The 20,853-nt window shown below is 40.0% G+C and overlaps 1 protein-coding gene across 1 annotated transcript in view; it reads right to left on the bottom strand.

The window, feature by feature from the left end:
• The window catches only part of FOXN2 (forkhead box N2), a 34,594-nt gene extending 14,405 nt beyond the window's left edge, over window positions 1–20,189 (bottom strand). The window contains exon 1 of the mRNA XM_072409734.1: window positions 20,031–20,189. The gene's annotated coding sequence lies outside the window, so the exon portion shown is untranslated. The remainder of the gene's footprint in view (window positions 1–20,030) is intronic.
• Between the last annotated feature and the right edge of the window lie 664 nt (window positions 20,190–20,853).

Raw genomic sequence — 20,853 nt, forward strand, 5'->3', positions numbered from 1 at the left:
GATATAGTACTTCCATAACTACTATGTGAAAACTTTTTCATTACGCTCCCACCTGCAACATCCCCTATTCAGAACAGGCAGTGCCAGGGTTAATAAGTGTTGGAAGAAAAGCATTTACAAAGTACATACGAATTTAGATTGTACATCATTGGAAAATAAAGTAAATGTATCTGTGGATGTGATTTATCCATCTGTTTTTATTTCTAATGCACAAAGGTGACCTTACACTTCAAGTTTTTGCTTGGTCATCTTTTCTTTCGCTAAATCTCAAGTAGTCCCATAGGCAGATGATATCCGACTTCCAACCCGACTTAACTTTCACTCCCTCACATGGCGGCAGTGTGACCTCGATCTCTGGTGACTATATTCTCTCCAGGCTTAACAACTGATCTTCACTTAACAAGAGATGATTACACATTCCCACTGTGCTACCAGTTTAGCATCTGGACCAAAACAAAATTTGGTGTCTGCAGGGATGTAAATTTTGTTTTTTTGTTTTTTTTAGCAAATACCAAGTTTGTCAACTGCTACTGGAAAATTCTGAAGAAAAAAAAAATGGACATACTAGTGGTCGGAAAGGTGAGCTACATAGGAATTCCGACACTGAAATGTCAGAATATAACGAGTGATAAGGGACACCTAATGCCACAAAATTTGATTTAAGTGCTGATGTCAAGAAGTACAAAAGTGTATTTCACAAAAAGATACATATATAAAAGTTTGTCATTTGTATGACAAAGTCTTAAGGCCTTACACATAAGAGAGCATTTAGTGCTCGCTCCTCCTGTCTCTAAACACGTGCAGAGCTGAATTTGTTTTTCTTTAGTTTAAAACAGAGATGTTCTATTTCTGTCTATGGCTTGGAAAAAGAAATAAAGCACATTATGCTCAATATTCTTCTTCCATGACCACCAGCCAGCCCAGAGTTGTCTATTAAAAGGCCATTTTCATCCACATAGATTAGTTTTCTTATGTGTTATTAGAGTGTATGTGTGTCACATTCTTACCAGAGACACCCATACTCATTTTGGGTGAGAATCTAACAGTGGTCGCACAACGTCGATCATGGATTAATGGGGCCATTACACACATCAAGGGAAGTGGGCACAGCAGGGTGCCGCTCGCTTGTCCTTACTCTGCCCTCGCCATAAAGCACAACACAAGTTGTGTGTACAGCACTCATACAATCATCTGTAATGGGAAAAATAAGTTCCCAGTGACAAAAAAAAAAAAAAATGTGTGTGTAGCTTTAATTGCTGGAGATCTGGAGGGATATTTGGCGATTTCACCATTGTGTTGCTCACCATTCTCCTTGTCTCCCTGCCTTTACCAAGATGGCCACCTTAACCCACAGAGACGAGTATAAGTCGCAAATGTGGAAAGGTCGGGTGCAGGGAGACCACATGAAATAATAACTACCTATTTGGCACATCTCCTTTATTTTTACCTGGTGATCCTGACAATAATATGCTTCAACGCACACTCACTGAACTAGATCTATGGGGAAGCATCGTATTTGCATCATAGCCTGCAATACTGATTTGGTCTACATTGTCCCTTCCTATCGTCATTGCATAGAGGAGAGTTGTTTGTAGAAGACAGCTAGAAAAGCTTGTAACATTTTCATTCAGAATATAGGAAATTTAATAGCAGAACATTTGTAATAGGGTGAGCAGGTATTTTTCAGTACTTCGAAAATGTTATGCCTGTAAAAAAAACAAAAACAAAAAAAAACAAATACATTCACTGCATCTAAGGAGGTGTAAGCTGGGTTAAGATATCCTTTGACAACTAAGACCACATCAAACACCCAACAAGGTTTACTTTAAAGAATTCACCGACTCAGGCTCTGGGAGAAGAGCAATAAAAACACAGCAAATGTGCAGCAATGCAAAAAAGAAAGCAGAATCTGTATGTAATATATGGCTGTTCCTAGGTGGATAAAGTTTTTGGGAAAACTGTAAAAAGAAAAGTTTTTATATTTAATAAGATATGCATCAAATGGGTCTCTTGCATGCACACCCAACAAATCTTTGAAGACGTTATCTTCCTTGCAAATGCATTTATCCGATGCAAAGCCTCATTTGCTGCACAACACAGAATATAATACAACTGGTGTGCCTAACAAGCTGCCTCAAACAGTCTGAAAGAACATTTGCATTTCCCCCTATTCCTGCTGACAAAAAAAATACATAGCCATATGGTCGCTCAGCTGACCTCTCCAACAGACATTTGGAAGATGTGAAATGGACACAATTCCCATGACTCCCATAAACCAATCTCCATTTTATCCGAATATTTCAAGCCATGCACCAGACAAAATGAAGCAAAGCTTGCCAACTACTTTTTGCACTGAACAAACCCAATATATTGAGATAATACAAAAGACACATTTATCTTGGTTTCGTGAAGACAAGCCAGGGCAGCTGCAATTCACACAACATTGTGAAAACCAAATATCTCCCAAATGCAAATTCTGGCTTAAAATGTTCAGAGCCATTTAATAAACACAGCTTTTGCTGAACTCACTTTGCCCGGTTATGGCAATTAGCAGCACATTGAACAATATCCTGCCATGGATAGGAAGGAAACCTAACAAGCAAACAACATTTTTGCCGTGTAAACAACTACTCCGAGGGTCCATTTACTCCAAGCCTGCTGGTTTCCAACAATCAACCCAAACACAAAGCAAAAACATGATAACACCGTTTCACACCAGATAACATCAACATTTGCGTTATTAAAAATAATATTGTGATTCAGCTATGCTTTATTCATCCCAATCCATGTCTGGATTACCCACATCTGGACTCAATTTACTTTAAACTTGCCACTTTGAGATTTCTTTCAGGTCACCACAGTGCTATATCACCAGCAGCAAGTGGAGTGTTGCCAAGATAAAATGTGTGGGTGAGGATGTCAATGGCACAAGGGGCATGATTAGGTCTGCAAATGGTAAAACACGATGGGCTGGGTTGATACTACAAAATGATTAAAATTAATTATACGATACATGCAGCGTTCTCTCCAGCCCCTTTTAGTGGGCACACCACTACTACCACCGGCTGTTTTTGGGTGGTTACTGAAGAGTTCTTTAACTGCCACCCGCCTACAATTTCTTATCACCCGGCTTAATAAAAAAAAAATTTCTGGGTCAAACACTGACACGTATTCATTTTGGTTGTGTTCATACTTAAAAGAATGTGGATTGGGCATCATGTCAAAGACTGAACACAGAATTGGAACCTTTTCAATATTAGACCAATCTTATGACCCTTCTCTCGTTCTGCAATCCACTTGTGGAAGATAAAGCCCTAAAATATTGGAATGTGCACCTTATCACAGTATAGAGTTATAGGTTTGATAGGTAAGGTTTTTCATTATTTCAGTTTTGCCATGTGGATTTTGTTTTATAGCCACTTGCCATTTATAGTTTTAATAACAAATACTGTTTAGAATCTTCCATACATCCTATAACGTCTATTAGCTGAAAGAGATAAAAGATCATGTGCCACCCCATTTACTAGAAGGCTGTACAAAGCAGACTTGCATCCTTTTGTCTAGTTCTGCCCTCCAGCAGGGTATTGTCCATCTCACTGGAGCAGCTGCTAAGATTGGAGGTCAGATTTGAATCCCAAAACGGCCAGCAAAAAGCCCAGATTTGATTACAATGCAGCATAATGTCAGTAGCCAGGACAACAGAAGCATTAGTGTCTTTTAGCATGCATGCAGCTTTTTAGTTAGGCCAGGAGAAGGGTGGAAGAGAGACAGCTGCCAGTCTGTAAAGAGTATAACAGAAGGGGAGACAAAGTCTTCTACGAACGTTTATCAAGTGTGCCATGGCTGAATCAGAATACAATGGATATGGAAACAAGAACATCAAAGAATTAAGGATTTGGGAGTCTAGAGAAAAGCCGGATGTAGACACGTTATAAACATTGTTTCTCTAGTTTGTGATGGTTCAAAGCAGGTCACCAAATAATCATTGTAAAGCTGGTCACCTACATTACAAACCTTTCTATATCCTCCAATATTCTTGTGCTCCGATTACATGACTTTTTATTTTTTGCATTGTCTAAACTACACAACCTGATTATGTCTATCACAGGGACATAGTAAAAAGGTGATTTGAAAAAAGTGAAAGCAATCTACTAGTTCTGGTAGACAATGCAATTTAATTAAACTAAAATTTTACTCATTTTTGCATTCTGAAAAAAGTAAATTTTGAAATAATTGAATCTGTGATTGATTGATCATGCCCTATATAAAATCAGCACAGTTGGGTGATAAACAAAGGAGTTGTTGGGAGACAATTGGGACTAGGAGTTGAAAACCTAGCTGTCAATCATATGCTTATTGTTCAATCAAGAGATTAAGGCTGGCTACACACATGCAATTATTGGCATTAGAAAGGATCTTTCACCATCCCTTCCAACGACAAAAGCCTGCACAATGCATGAAGGAGCGCTGTACATACAGCACCATTCTGCTCCATGGAGAGGGGATGGCGGAGAATGACAGAGCAGCTCCCTTCACTTTCATTACGATTGTTCGTCAATCCGCCAGGACAAATCCATTATTGACAAGCACTGTACACACACCAGATTCTTGTCTATAATCAGCTCTGAGGCGATTATCGGACGAGAATCATCTGACGTGTGTACGCAACCTTAGCAAGGTGGGGTATGTAGGTGAAGCACAAGTACAAAATATAGAGAAGGTTCGGCTGAAAACTTCAGAAGATAAGACACAAGAAGGCAAGAAGGTCCTGAAAACATTGGTTGCTGCACACAGGGATTCAGAAGAGGTGTCACTTTACTATATAAAGTCACATTTCTATCAACTACAGGACATTTCTTTTCAGGTCACCCTGAAAACCCTGCTTCATTCTAACTTGCAATAAATTGTTAATAGAAAATGCACACTCTACTATTTATTAAAATAAGCTGTTTTGATATTATTTTTGGTGGAGTTTCTATAATAATTTGTGATCATGTTCCTATGTCATTGGTTGATGTGATGTTAGTCACAGAATCACAACAGAAACTATTTCTTCAATGAGCTTTGCTTTATTTCCACTTGCTCAGGTTGCACCCTAATGTTTAGATCAGAGAGGCTTCCAAATAACAGTGGTATTAGACTTCAAAAGGGCAGAGCGGAGCCACTGACTGGCAATGGCATACCAGGGGGGGGGGAAATCACTAGAAAATCTCTATGGGACATGGGGCAAGAAAGAATGAATGGGTAGGACCCCTCACAGTCTGTTAAATAAGAGACACTGTGAAGGTTTTGCAGAAACTCTAGGATCATCTCTCCTGGCTCCCATTAGCCAACACAAGGGTGCATTCTTCAACTATAGTCTATTTTTAAGTGTGAGCTAATAAACCTCTATTGTACAACATCCTGATATAGACTCCACATTAGTCACACGAGTGTAAAAAATACAAAAGTGTGAATACCATAGCTTTAGGGCATGTCTGGTGCAGCATTTGTATAGGAAATGTAGGGATCAGTATTCTTCTGCAGTATGTCCACACCGCAGTGATAAAAACAGAATGGTAGCGCAAAGCTTCCCGGGATACCTATGGAACGCATCTCCGGGAGCTCTTGGCTGCTTCTTCTGCGCATGCAGATCTTGGGAATGCGCAAAAGGAACTCCCTCTTTAATAGAAGGAAGAAAAAAAAAAAGCTGCCCATCTCAAGCATGTGCAATCTTTTTCCCCTGAAGAACCCAGAAGAAGAGTGAAGAAGATGGCAGTGCCCGGCTCTTCCCCCACCCCATACTGAAGAAGGATACCGTGACGACATAGGGCCTGATGAATGAAATTGCCCGATAGATGGACGGATCTGTGGGATTAAAGGGAGGTGTGTTTATTTTTACTATAGTTTTAGGATGGGTCAAACCTGAGAGGGTTCTTAAGAAGAAAAAAACGCTACAAATATTTTTTCTTTAGGAAGAAATTAAAATACTAAACTACACAAATGCTTCAAACTACAAAAGGTGTGAATTGGGGCTTAATCACCCTACAAGTGACCTTGAGGCTATAGGGACTAAAGAAGCAACATTAAAATGCAAAATACAATTACTACTGAATTGTACATCTAATATCTACCTAATCAACATAACCATTCCTCACTTGGCTTTCTAGGTCTAGGAAACCATCTGAAAATGACATTAAAAATATGATAAACACATTCAAACAGGGTAAGCAATTAATAATTAAGAAGCTATTCACTGCTATAATTACACCAGAGCAGATTGTGGTTGCCTCAGTGACGAGCAGATGCTCGGTCACTTTCACCAAGAAAGTCATTTCTGTACAAAAAATGGTATAGTATAGGGCTATTTAATATTATATGGGGCAATAACTGGAATACCAAAATAACCTGGGCACTAAATGTTCATTTTTTAAGAATAATTATGTCTAAATACAGCAACATACAAATAAAATCTGCAGCCCCGCATCAGACTACTATTTCACTTTTACACATTGCATGCAAATTATGGTTAACAATCTTGTTCCAACCCTAATGAGGAGTGGCTTTCACAGAAAGAACAGCAATGTTCCTAAAATTAGAATACAAGTCTGCTTGTGGTGCATTTGTATGACAAGAAACTTCCATTTTTAGTACTTGAGATCAATGGCAGCCCATGTATTTTATGTTACCTTTACCTTTCATAGCTTAAGAGTGGTCCTTTAGCTGCAAGCTGCTCATATACACTGCTGAAACGTTAATAAATTTATATAGAAACCGACAGATTACATGGTGTATTGTCAGATCCATAACAGTCTCACTAAGGGGATCGCAATCAAATGTCCTAAATCTGTAAAATATATTCCAGTGTTCTCCCCAGGCCCTTTTAACTGGGTGCACAACCTGGCATTTTTTCGTTAACCACCTGGCCGTTTGTGGTTGGGTCACAATACAGAGGCCAGCAGCCGCCTATAGGTTCTTCCGAGCTTACAAAAATTTCTGGGGAAAATACAGTATTCTAAGGCTGATTTTTTAAAGGGGGGAGGTGGCAGGAGCTACCTACCCATATGTTTTGGGTATTTGAAAGCAAACCAGAACATACAAAGGTAAGTAAAAGGAAGCCACCATGCGGCCCACCACAAGCCTCATTTGCGCTAACAAGATCACTTTAAGGGTGTTTAAAGATACTTTTGTCACAAATAAAAATAATTATATTATTGTTTAACATATTCTGGCACTTTAAGCTAATCAACTCTCCCATCTCCATAGAACACAGTATATTCCCCAGGAATTTTTAAGCTGGGTGACAGCCCCATATTGTGACACAACTATTTAGTAACCACCAAAAAACAGCCGGGTGGTTACTGAAAAGTGCAGGGTGGAGCGCCCAGCTGAAAGGGGACAGCGATAACACAGGAACTGTACCAGGACCCAGATTACAGCCTAGAAACACATTGGTATAGTCATCATCAGAGTTACTTCTACTCACAGCCCTGAAGAAGAGGATGTAGATCCCCAAAAAGCATTCCTAAAACTTAAAAAAAAAAAAACACTTCAACTGTTTAGAGAATGTTGCGGTAAAGAACATGTCTTAGGGAAAAGTTATGTCCCTACCTCTAGAAGTGGAGTGGTTTGGTTTTACCCCAACATGGGATGATATGCCATCTCTATGGCCTTTAAGTAAAACTTTTTCTAATCAATTCTGAGCATATCTAAGTCCAATAGGTACTTTGTTTCTTCAGAGAAAGCTCTAAAAGAGGTCATGAATCTTTTTGGTCACTAGAAATTTTAGTTTTTTTTTCTTACCATCTTTTTTTAACGGTATTAAAAGCAAAAAAAGCAACACAAAGTGTACAAAGTATCAAAAAAGCATAGGCCTGACACTGTCTTCAGACCAACACCTACACACCACATCATCAGATTAAAGTTGCACCAGCTTAACCTGATGAATCAGTACAGAGCTCATTTAATTTAGAAGAATGACAGTTCCTGTCATTGGTTTCTCCTCCCTCTCTGCAAGACTGATAGACTATTATGTCTGTCATTACATCTTTGCATATTGTATTCTGGGAGCAAAAAAACTAAATACATATGCTGGTTTTACCAGTTGTTGAATCCTTTATGTTCAATTTTTGCCTATTTTTGACACAAGACTTCGTTATATTTTAAATATAAATTAAATCAGCAGGTGAAAACATCACTCAACTGCTAATAGTACTGAGCTACAAAATCAGAAGACTCGAGAATATGTGGGACCTTTGCCATTGCGTGCACCCAGATTCTACCTAACAGGCTTGGAAGGAGACAGAATATACGTGCTAAAATGTCAGCTGTTCATTGTGCCCTCTCTTTAATCTGCATGCCCCGTCACATTTAAATTTTTAAGGACAATTTCAATTTGATAGATGTATGCATTTACTTTATGGTGTGGACACATGCACTACCTCAATACCTGCTTTGTGATCACCAAACAGTTGGTAGTGGAATGATAGGTGACAGCTGGAAGGAACACTCACATAACACCATGTACATTCCTAATCTCTTCAGTGTGCTATACAAGTCATCTTACAACTTATTAAACATGACCTTTCCATTTTAATCTTCAACTGCTTTATTATTCTAAAACTGTCAAAAAGATTCAAATATTTCTTTCTAGTAATAAAGCATCCTGAAGGTGATCTATACACAGCTGGTATACACAGCGCACATAGAAAATCTAATTTTGTGCAACTGGTTTAATGTTTCACAGGAGTCTGTGCAAGGAGTTTAGTTTTTTAGGCAGTAATAAAACAAATAATAAATGGTTGTACATAAAGCTAGGCAAATAAAAATGTACTATTTTAAACTAGAAAAACACAAAATGCCAGATCAATTGGTTAAGTGTGCTTTATTATATACTAGACTGATCTATTATTCTTTAGATCTGCAGAGGCTTTAAGTCTTTAAACAAATCTGGAAGGCCTGAGATAAATGGATGATTCCCAAAAGCACAATGACTTGACAAACAAAAAAACTCGTTTGGCATGTGTGGACGAGCCATCAATTCTTTTCAGAAATTCAGTTAAAACGTTTTATTCATGGTTCTTACCAAAGCAGTAAAGTAAAGTTTCAGATCTTATTCAAACTTACACGATACCCCAGTAAATCAGGATCGGATGTGATCATAAATAAAGAACAGAAAAAACAATAAAGCAACTCAAATTCGCTCTATTGGGGAAAAAATATTTGTTATAAACACAAGTAGACAATTAAAATTTGTCTTAAGAAAGACCCTTGTCATTTCATAGAATCTCAAGGCCCTGCGACACACCCATCCGGATTTCATTGCAAGGCGCCATCACCTTCTTTTATTCTTCCTTCTTCAGCCACCTTGATTGGCCGTGCCGAGATGGTGTAACTCCGGAGCATTTCATTTATCTCCGGCTCACGCCAGGGAAGCAAGGATTGCTGCTTTTTCCCGGAAACCAAAGTTGACACTGTGCGGTCCCAGCTCAGCCTTTTCACATTTCACCGGCATGATCCGGTAAGTCAGGTTATTGCAGAAGAGAGATCACTTGCATTCTTCAATACCCACACGCCTGATCCTTAATTTTGTAAAATGGAAATTTAGATAAATTTTGGGACAAACATTTTGTAATCTGATGCTCAAAGCTGAAGATTCAACATTCCGAAGTGTGTCTGAGAATCTGTGCCCTTATGCCAGAAACCCTGATTTTTTAACTCATCCGGAATATAAACAATAGAGAAGCACCGGGACTCGATTCGACATGAACCTCCCTAACAATGTTTTACGGAGCCGGCTTTCTACAAGGGAACTGTGGCCACAAGGTTGCAAGTGCATAATTGTCTAAAGTGTGTTTGCTGTAGGAATAATTGTACATTTTAATCCCAATATTGTGTATATGACCGACCTGACATTAAAACATTCTTAGAGATTGCTAAAAATTTTATTTGTTTATAAAAATATAAGTTGAGGGATAGAAGGGGAATGCAGAGCTTTTCACATAGGGTCGATGTACAATACTAAAAACATGGCATTTGGCTTATCTAACCAATAGAGACAAGCCATCCAGCAGAATATGGACACCCACAGACATGAGATCATTGGGTCTGATTTAATAAACTGCTCCAAGGCAGAGAGGATACACTTTCATCAGGGAAGCTGGGTGATCCAGCAAACCTGGAATGGATTTCTTGGAAGTCATTTGCTATCTGTTGGCAAAGGTTTTTAGTCCTGGACTAGATATATTCCTGGTTTGCTGGATCACCCAGCTTCACTGATGAAAATGTATCCTCTCCCACCTTGGAAAGATTTACCTAATGGCCCATTGTGTCATCTTATGTTCGTAGGTACCTTTGTACTACAGAACGAATCCACAGCTGAAAATGTCTCACGAAAGCTAGATTTTCCCAACCAACACTTATATACATACTTATAGTGCTGGTGTGGTAAAAGAGGTCTGCAGATTGTATAAAAAAACTCTACTGCCTCCCTCTGAGAACTGCAAAACAGACTGACAAAGCAATACTGTGACATAGAACAAAGACATCAAAGCAGTGAAAACAGGAAAAAAAAATCTTTCAACCTATTAGACTAATGTGACTTCAAAAAAAATAAATAAAACATAGACAAAATCAAAGTAAAAAAAATAAATAAATAAAAATGTTAAACTCCACCACTTGTCACCCTTTTGGAAACAATGGCCTTTGTTTCTGTAAATGGAGACTACTTTGACTTGCCTGTGGCAAGAGGTGCCCATTTGAAAGAGTTGGAAATTAGCTGAACGGGTAACAAAGACATCTCTTTTATCCTACTCAAGTATGCAACTGTTATGCAAATCCTGTACAATCTGAATGTGAATAGCTGGATCTCTGGCCATAATAAAGTAAGCCTCTCAACAACAGGACGTTATTAGGAACCATGTGGATCATTTTTCAAGCGAAGGAAGGTGTGAAAAGGAAAAAGTGGTACATTAACCATGCTTTTAGATAATCTGATACAAGAAATCACTACCTAGGAATCAAAGCAACATTTCAGTACATTGAACACTTTGTTTTAAACAAAAGAATGCACACGAGCATTGGTGCACGCCGTTAGCTTGTTAACAAGACTGCAAATCGCTGAAATGTTTTCACGTGTATCAAAGGCACAATCAAAAAAAGATGAGGTCAGTGTGAAGTTTATTGTATTCGGATAAAGAAATACCAATAGTTGTGGTGGAAAAAACCCCTAAAGATGAGTGAAAGATGAATATATGAAATACCATTACTGGTGTGTTACAGATGCATTTCACATGAAAGCATTTTCCATCCCTTCCAACTCTTGTGTATGAAATAAGCAATACACATCGGTGTCCTGTGCTTTATCTTCTCATCCTTCCACCAGGTTGCATTGAGTTAGAAAAAAAAAAGCCCTGTTTACTGTATTTTTAATGTGGTTTTCGGTAATATCAAATGTTTTGTAGAGTTCAATGGTAATGTACATTAATTGTGCCCAAACCATGCAGATGTAAACAGGGGCTTGGAGCAATCATGGTAAACTGGTGCTTATTGGACCTCATGCAGCCCTCACACTTCTCTTACCAGAAAGATGTCCTCCAGGAAATAAGATACACATCCTTGCATAATATTGCTTTGGAATACCTCCTGTATAAGACTTTCAGGTTACAAATGCAAAAGTGCATTTGTCAATCATTCTGATCATCACACATAAAGGTCTCATTATTCCTTCAAATTGTTTTTTACATTTTGTTTTAAACCATTACTATTTTCTGCCCCTTTCCCCCTCCCTCTGCTTTGCCATTCACAAAGCACAAGCTAAGGGTCATTAGCAGCTGTGCATTCTGTAAACTGGCAAACCAGAGAAATAGCAGGACACTAATGAAACTTTTTGTCTGTTACGGTGTCCTGACGTGGCCGGAACCCAGATTTCACTGGCACAAGACACACAGTTTGCCCATCTTGAGTTTGGAAGACAAAAGATTAACAAATTGCACGACTTTGTATCATGCTACTCTGTGGTCTATAGTCCGGGACATGGACCTCTCTGGCACAAGTTTTTTTCCTACAGCGGGAAGTTAGAATGAACTAAAAACATAATTATGAATGAGGATACATAGCCAAAACAATTCTATGTTATCACTCACACTCACTGTTGCAACATAAACTGTTGCAACATAATATATGAAAAACTCATCAAAGTCATGGTGAAAACTGTTCTTTGAAAGGAGCTATGTGAAGATTACTTGAGGTTTTTTTTGGCTTTAATCCACATCGTTTTACTGTGCTCTGTTATTGTGTGAATGACATGTAGCCATTAGAAGCTTCTGCTACTCACTGCTCCTGAAATATATCAAAACACAAACCTTGAGCAAACACTGTGTTTTATTCTATGGTGAAATCTTATATGACAGAAGGTCTTCATTTTACATTGCAATTCTGTGAGCAAGTTTTAGAAGAACCAAGCCGGTTTTAAAGATTGTTTCCTATTTAAAAAAAGATAAAAAGCGCTCATGTCTTTCCATGCATCTCACTGCAACAGAGGGAGAGAAAGACGAGATAGCTTGATGGATGAGCAGCTAGTTGATCAAAAGGCCCTTAGGCGTTCAGGCTAGACAAGATCATTAGCCACTTGGAGCAGATGTAAAATATAAAAAAAAATGCTCATCTTTACAGGAGATTTTTTGCTATAAAATGAGCACAACACACACATATATATATATATATATATATATATATATATATATATACACACACACACAACATACATATATACATACACACACATTCGGGCCAAATGAATTGCATCTGGTGACATCATACACTCCCAGAAAATCAACTGGCCAGCCCACAAATAACTGCTTTCACTATTGATCCACATTCATGTTCAGCACTATATCATATGTAAAACATAAATGCTATTGTGAAGCATGTTCCAGTGATCTTCCATCATAGAATTACAGATAGCTGATCACTGAACAGTTGCCTTGGTAATGAGGGGATCAGAGATTTCAGAATAGATTGACTGCAACATTGTTTACGAGATAAGATTTTGTCTTTATTGACCCTAACATAGCTTGGGCAGCCAAAAAGTTTGCTTCTGCCATATCAGGAGTCTGTACGTCAGTCTGGCATACAAAACAGCCATCTTTTCCTCTGTCATTCCTTGTATATGCTCAGATGTCCCAGATAAAGATATAATTACCTAAATCCCAACTTCAGCTTAGACCAATAAGCATTTTGTACTTCCAGCAATGGCTAAACAATTAAACTGGCCCATTAATGCAGAACAGCTTGTCTACCTACTGGGCTGAATGGCCTACTAATGACTTCCTCTCTCATAACCTCCTCACACGCACGGCTCTAAGACTTTTCTAGAGCTGCCCGGCTCTTTGGAATGGTCTTCCTCGTCCTATCTGGCGTGCTCTTACTTTTTGCTCATTTAAAAGAGCCCTCAAAACCCATCTTTTCAAACTCGTCAACCCCTCTTTTTCTGTCTCCTAAACACTCACTACTTCACACCAATCGATATCCCCCCCCCTCTTAGATTATAAGCTCTTCTGGGTAGGGTCCTCCCCTCCTCCCATGTCAATGTATATCTGTCATCCCCTATTTAATATACAGTGTTGTGTTAAAGGTTTGCACTGTATAAATACTGTTTATTAATAATACTAATGACACCCAATGTAATTTATTCAACCCAGGTCCTCTAAACCAGTGTCCTACTGAATAGACCCCAGTAGGAGAGTAAAAGAAGAACAATGATGAGCTCACTACAGTCACGTGGGTTTCAGCATGCTTTTGGCTATGACATAATTTGTTCTGTTTCGTCCTCTCAAACTCTATTCCTGCTGTACAGGGAGAGATCAAAATTGGTACCTGCACTGCCTGAGTTTAAAAAAAATACATATGTTTGCTGCAATCTCAAGGACCACATCATTCTTATTGATGAAATAGGCCAGAGAATATCTCACTTTAAGCAACCTCAGGAAAAAATCCACTGTAGGTTTAAGGTTCTTTCGCCCCATATGACTATTTCAAGTCAGGCTGCTTCTTTCCCTATGCATGGGGTAACTGCTCTGCCTAAATTGGTTCTGTCCTGCTAGATACAAACATGGAGGTGATAGTCATGTGAACGAATACTTGCCCTGAGGAAGCTGAACTTTCTGTGAAACATGTTGAGACTTTGACTAATAGAGAAACTGACCATGTTCTATACTTTGTAATAACATGAGTTTGTGAATCTTGAGTTTTTCTTGTCTAGTCGATCAGAAATAAACAATTGAATATTTCGAAGAATTTACTTGCTGCTTTAAACCCCCCCCCCCCCCATTTTCACACTGCTGGAAATTGTATTCACTGAATTAGGGGTGCGGCATAATTAGGAATCAAAGTAGGATCAAATCCATAGGGTAGTTGATCAAAGAAGAAGCAAGGAAAGAAAGCTGCTGGAGCTTATAACCAATAAGATCTTTGTTTGAATTCTCTAAAGAATGACGACAGAAATACTACAGACAGAGTAACGTCGGTTCCCATAAGTTCCAGTGAACTCTCAACATTTAGTAGAAAGAGCCCTTTACAAAACATAAAAACAACAGGATTACAGGGTAATTCATAAATCTCCCCAGCTTTAGAATGTCTGCACAGGAAAACAAACATCAATAAGACAGCTAAAAAAGCACGAGTCTTTAAGAGGCACTAATTACAGAGCACCCTGTTTGCAGTAAAAATCAGGTTTCAATTCCCGTTTAATAAACCTTTACCTGATGGCACCATCATTCTGCCGGGTTTGTCAAATGTTTGCACTAGCTGGATGAGTAAATAGTTATTATCAGAGACATTATGAGAGATGACCAATAGCACGATATAAGGATTATGTTATCAGGGAAGGATTATTGTATCTCTTCAAAAATGGAATCCTAGAAGAGCAATAAGCTTTCAGTGTACAAGCATTTCCACAATCCTTTGCTAACTACATTTGCCACTTCTTCTGTCAGTTTAGAGGAACTTGTTTATTGTCTACCTAAATATACAGACCTGAAAAAAAACATCTATAACACCTAAAGCAGGTAAAGAGCTTAACACACCCTAATAATACAGATATTAGAGTTCTCTACCTGCCAAAAAATGTGTTTTTCTGGTAATCCAGTTTTGCAATTTACGCAGATCTGCCAGACAGAGTATAGTTGGCAATCTGACTTTCATGTGCTGCTGTTAAGAAAGATGGGTTACATCCCTATCTCTAGTCTGTGACTGGACAGTCACTGAGAAGCAGCTAACCAATGTGATCACTTTCTGCTCTCTCATCCAATCATCACATGTTCATATAAATCATGTGACTGCACCGTCCCTATTTCCCAATTCTGTTCAAGAAATATCATGAGGCAAAAAAAAAAAAAAAAAATTGAAGATTATTTGTCTTTTGACTCATTTCCATATAAAAAGTAAATACACTTTTAGCAGCTTCTGGGATGTACAAACACCTGCAAGAATAACTTCTTCTGCATACCTGTCCACTATACCAACATGAACCGGGTAGAGCTTTGGATCACTTAAAAAAAAAAGTTTAGTTTAGTTTTAGGATGTTTATGAGTTTCCCTATATTGTCTACTCATTTCTAATCCCACCACAGCATTTCGATGGGATTATACTCAAGGCTTGGACAAGGTCAATCCACAATCCTCACAGATTTATACTTTCTGACCCACTTCTTGGTAGGTTTGCAAGCGTGGTCCCAATCATTTTTGGTTCAGCTTCTGCCCTCAATGTTTTGTCAAGGCCATTTCAATATGATGCAGAATTCATAGCTGACTTTATGACTGTATGATACCCAGGCCCTGAACTATCAAAGTAACTGCAAACCATGTTTATCCTACCATAATTCACCTATAAGATTCTTCTAAAAATGTTGTCTTGTAATCCCAAACATAGCCAAAGTTACTGTGGCCAAATGACTATCTTTGATCCTTTAGTGCACAGCACATTGTTCCAGGGAGCCTGCTCTCTCCTCATGCATCCATCGCAAAGTGTTGTCTTCATATAATTTTCTTTTTTTACACATCCAAAGTCTTTCTGCTGGTACCGTCCTGTGCAGTGTTAAGTTAGACTTTTAAAAGTTTATAAACTGTGTTATGTTTTGCGGCTCAAGACTATTTTTCTTTAGTGGAAGAGGAGGCAAAATGGCTCTTTTGATAGTAAAGGTTGCTGACCCCTGGAATAGGGTGGTTTGGTGCACTCCATTCCTGCACCAAATGGTCAGCCAATCTTAAACAAACCAGCACTTGTTTAATCTATGTCACATATTCTCCTTACAGTGAAAAGACTTATTTTCAAATAATCCGCCATCTTTTATCAAGTCTCCAGTCAGACTTCTAGACACCCATTACCTTCATTATGAGGGCTCTTTTGATCTTTTCATGATGACACCACCCAAGTCAATAGCAAAGAGAACATCAGAGCTTGGGTATTTTATATCTAAATAAAACAGGTTCCACCAGCATAATCCCTAAGGAGGTTCAACTCACTGGCACCAAACCTGAAACACCCAATTCCTCATTATATAACAAATGTAAACACGAGGGAGCATCTTTTTCTTTATGACAAATCTGCACTTAGGTTCATTTAAACTATGAGAATGAATAAAACATTTAATCAATTCAAGTAAATCATTGTATGAAAAGTTTTGTTTTACAAATGCTCGATCATGCAGATCATTGCTGTAGAAAGGGACGGGCGCAATAACGTGTCTTACGTGCCCGATCTCTGCGAGTTTCGGACGTCAAAGCTGAACTGCGCATATGCAGCGTCTGCTTTGGTTGACAGGGAAAACCCGGCTTCCCTTGCATGTGCTTGGGATAATTGATTTCCAGCGCACCTGCATGGGAGGTAAATCATCCCTGAGCAGCCAGCCAAGATGACCAAAGATCGTCATTGGGAAGAAGAGAAGGAAGATGGTGGTGCCCTGCAATGGAACCTGAATAGGCGAGTAGTGCAGCTTTAGTTCCGCCTAAATAAAAATTGTCCATGGGGTGCACTTATTTATTTAAATGACTGTAGGTACCTAAATTGGTTCAGTGTTCTCCCTAGCCCTTTTAAGCTGGGCGAACCACCCGGCACTTTTTGGGTGGTTACTTATGAGTTGGCTTCCACCCACCTACAATTTCTTCCCACCAAGCTTGAAAAATGTTCTTGGTTATTATTAATAATAATAATAAACAGGATTTATATTGCGCCAGTCCTTAGCATGTTGAATAGGACAAGGAAGACCATTCCAGAGAGTCGGGGCAGCTCTAGAAAAGTCTTGGAGTCCTGCGTGTGATGAGGTTATGAGTGAGGAAGTCATTAGTAGGTCATCGCAGGAGCGAAAAGAGTTGCCAGTGGAGTATTTTTCTATCATGTCAGAAAGGTAAGTGGGACAAGAGCTGTGGAGGGATTTGAGGGCAAAGCACAGGAGATTTGGGTTGAACACTGTAGTTACAAAATAAAAAACAGATTTAACAATTTTTACTGAATCAAATGACTGCCTGGAACTCAGACTAGAAGCAGTCATGAAACCACCAATGTACCACAGCAACTAGAACAGCTGTCAGGTAACAGACTAACAGGAAGCTACAACCCCTGGAGACAATCACAATAGGGCAATGGAGGAATGCTGAAAAAGGCTGAGAATGGGTGGGTGGAGGAACAGGCAGAGCCCGGAACCAGCCCGTACAAGCTATTGCTTGCTCAGCTTTCTCACACCACGTGTGTCACCAGCAAAATGGAAGTCTTCACAACAGGCAATTCCATTTCTTGACCTTGGCTGTGTAATAACAGCTGGGTGCAGATCTGACGTAGCCTCCCACGGGCCAGGTGTGTCTACAAAGCAGGACCTGAGCTTGTTTAACAGGAGGGGTGTCAGGCTCTGTTATTGGAGAGTAAGACGGCCATAAACCAAACAGAGTTCCCGAGGACAAAGAGCACACAGCAAGCAAAACTAAACACCCAATTCCATTTACACATGGAGCAGTTAATTAAATTGGCTGCCACCGCTCTTGTGAATAAGAACAATGGGCCCTAATCGTGATTCATACAGAGCCACATCTGTAGCCTGCCAGTCCACATAAAGGCCAAACTGGAGAGCCAACAGAGGGAGAGATGGAGTGTTATTGAAGGATGGGTTGATACAAAAGTTTATAAAAATAAGTAGCAGATCTGGTTTAAAAGAAAAAGTGAGGCTATATACAGATACGTTAGTGATGAATAAGAAATACATTGTCATAGCTCAGACAAGTCTCAGAATAAAATAAAGTGCAAATCATTGCATTACCAGCTCCAGATACTTCCTGTAAAGACAATCGTCAATGCTTTGGGCTTCATCAAAAAGTTTTAATATCAAACTATCCACGTCTAAATATGTAAAGTCATTTGCAACCCCTATTTAATGTACAGCGCTGCATATTATGTTGGCACTTTATAAATCCTGTTTACTAAAAAATAATAATATTAAAGGAAATCTTTCCAGGCTGAAGCAAATTATTATCAGATCAGGACCCAGAGAGAGAAACAAAAATCTCTTTATAGGAAAAATAAAGCATCCAATAGAAACCAGGCTGCTTTGCCTGTCTTTTGACCTTTTTAACATGGGGAACCCTTGAAATACTTTCAGATCTTCAGGGAACCCCTGCTATAACTAAATCCACAGCTCATGGTGCATTCCTATGAATGCCTTTTACATTGCTGGCTATTTAGAAGAACGTCGCCCTTAAACATAGCCAAAAAGATCATCAGTGTCAGTGGCAACTGAGAAGCTCACGGACGCCCCAGCAACCTCTGGATGAACCCTGACCAGGTGATATTATTATTAAACAGGATTTATATAGCGCCAACATATTACACAGCACTGTACAATATATAGGGATTGCAAATGACAGACAGTGACACAGGAGGAGAGAACCCTGCTCCGAAGACATGTTGCTGTGTGTTACTGCAGCTAAATTGCATTATATCTTCCTGATAAAGCGGCCAACAAAACTTTTACACTTTCTTATTGTGTAAACTTGGAAGAAGAAGTAACACAAAGTTACAACGTGCAATGTAAAGATTACAACACCCACATTCAGAGCAAAGTCCAGTTGACTTTATTATATCCAGGTCTGATTGCATTAGACTGAGAACAGCACAAAAAAAAACAGGAAATAGGAGTTCTCTCTAAAGAAAGCTAAAGGCAAAACAGGATGTGAAATAAAAGCTGGATCTGCCCTTAACATTGTGATCTGTGTACACCTACCAATAGACTGGAGGTAAGGAAGTGAGAGCACAGACGTGGCATTCTTATACAACAACTAGCAGCTAAAAGGTTAAGTGGAAACAAAGCCTGCCATATCAGAGCACCACCCTCCTTCCCCAGCCCTGAGCACGTTGTACACAACCGACCTATTGTAGGGCAAAAGTACAAGAGCAGCACACAGCCAGCCCCTCTACTGCCTATGGGTCAGACATTATTTACTGCTGTGCGATCCAATAACACAGGGTGATACAAGCACATGATCTATCAGTATATCATATTGCTGGGGATCCCCAGTCACCAAGACCCATCATAGGCAGGGCAAACAATGCACATGGGCACATCACAGGGAGGGCAAACAATGCACATGGGCACATCATGGGGAGGGCAAACAATGCACATGGGCACAGCACAGGGAGGGCAAACAATGCACATGGGCACAGCACAGGGAGGGCAAACAATGCACATGGGCACAGCACAGGGAGGGCAAACAATGCACATGGGCACAGCATAGGGAGGGCAAACAATGCACATGGGCACAGCATGCATATGGGGGTCCTTGGCATCAGATCTATTGTAACAAATCTGGGTTGTACAACGCTACTGCATGTGGTGCTGATTTGTAAATACTGGGACACCCCCTCTCTCTCTCCATTACTTACAATGGAACACATGACCCAGCTGCCAGGCACAGGTTCGCCTCACATTGTGAACCCTGCACCCTTATACTCCTCCCCAGTCACACCGGCCTACAGGCCGCCTGACAGCCGCCTCGCCAAGCTTTACTTACCGGCATGAAACGTGTCCCGGTACAATATGGCAGTGCAGAGCTTCTATTGGGGGGGGATGTGTCAGAGATCAGCAGCTGCTCCCTCCATCCGCGTACAAGCAACGCCACCAAATCCCCCACCGAGTCGCCATGGCAACGCGGCGCCCAATGGAACCTCCCTCCCGCCCTCGGCTTGAGGCACGCAACGCTAGCCACGCCTCTATTCTGAAAAGACCACGCCCAGTCCTCAAAAGCCACGCCCAGTCCTCTCATTCCTTTCGTTTTACTTCATGTATATCGTCGTTTGTAAGACACAACAATGTCACCGCCGTGACTTAGGACATGTGAATGTTTTAGCATTGTCATCTTACTAAAACATGAAAAAAGCTGAGTGATTCTAAAATTGACAGACGCTTCACCTTATTTCGCGGCTTTTTGTGCCTTTGTGGTTAAAAGGGGAGGGGCCATAGTTCTGACGCACATACCAGCCTCCCACGTGACGGAGCTCCCCCTACCCTTTCCCTTCTGTGACGACGAGCTTTAACCCTTTCCGGAAAAAAGGGCGGAGCCTTCAGCACAGTATAAATACCGTACTGACGGAAAGAAAAAAAAACATGCCGGTGACGCGGGAAATCTGCTGCAGTCACGCGATGCGTTTCCATGGAGACGGCGAGCGCGCGTGGAGCGGGCACGCGGCTTGGAACTAGGAGGGAGGGGTAGGGTAAAAGCATGACACGACGAAGGGAGTACACGCGGGAGTCACGTGCTTGTGTTTCCCCTGGTAACCAGAGATGCTTTCTCCAGCTGTTGTAGAAGGAAGCAGTACACAGCTGTCAGTTCTCTG

The sequence above is a fragment of the Pyxicephalus adspersus genome, chromosome 4 (genome assembly GCF_032062135.1).
Source record: "Pyxicephalus adspersus chromosome 4, UCB_Pads_2.0, whole genome shotgun sequence".
Lineage (NCBI taxonomy): Eukaryota > Metazoa > Chordata > Amphibia > Anura > Pyxicephalidae > Pyxicephalus > Pyxicephalus adspersus.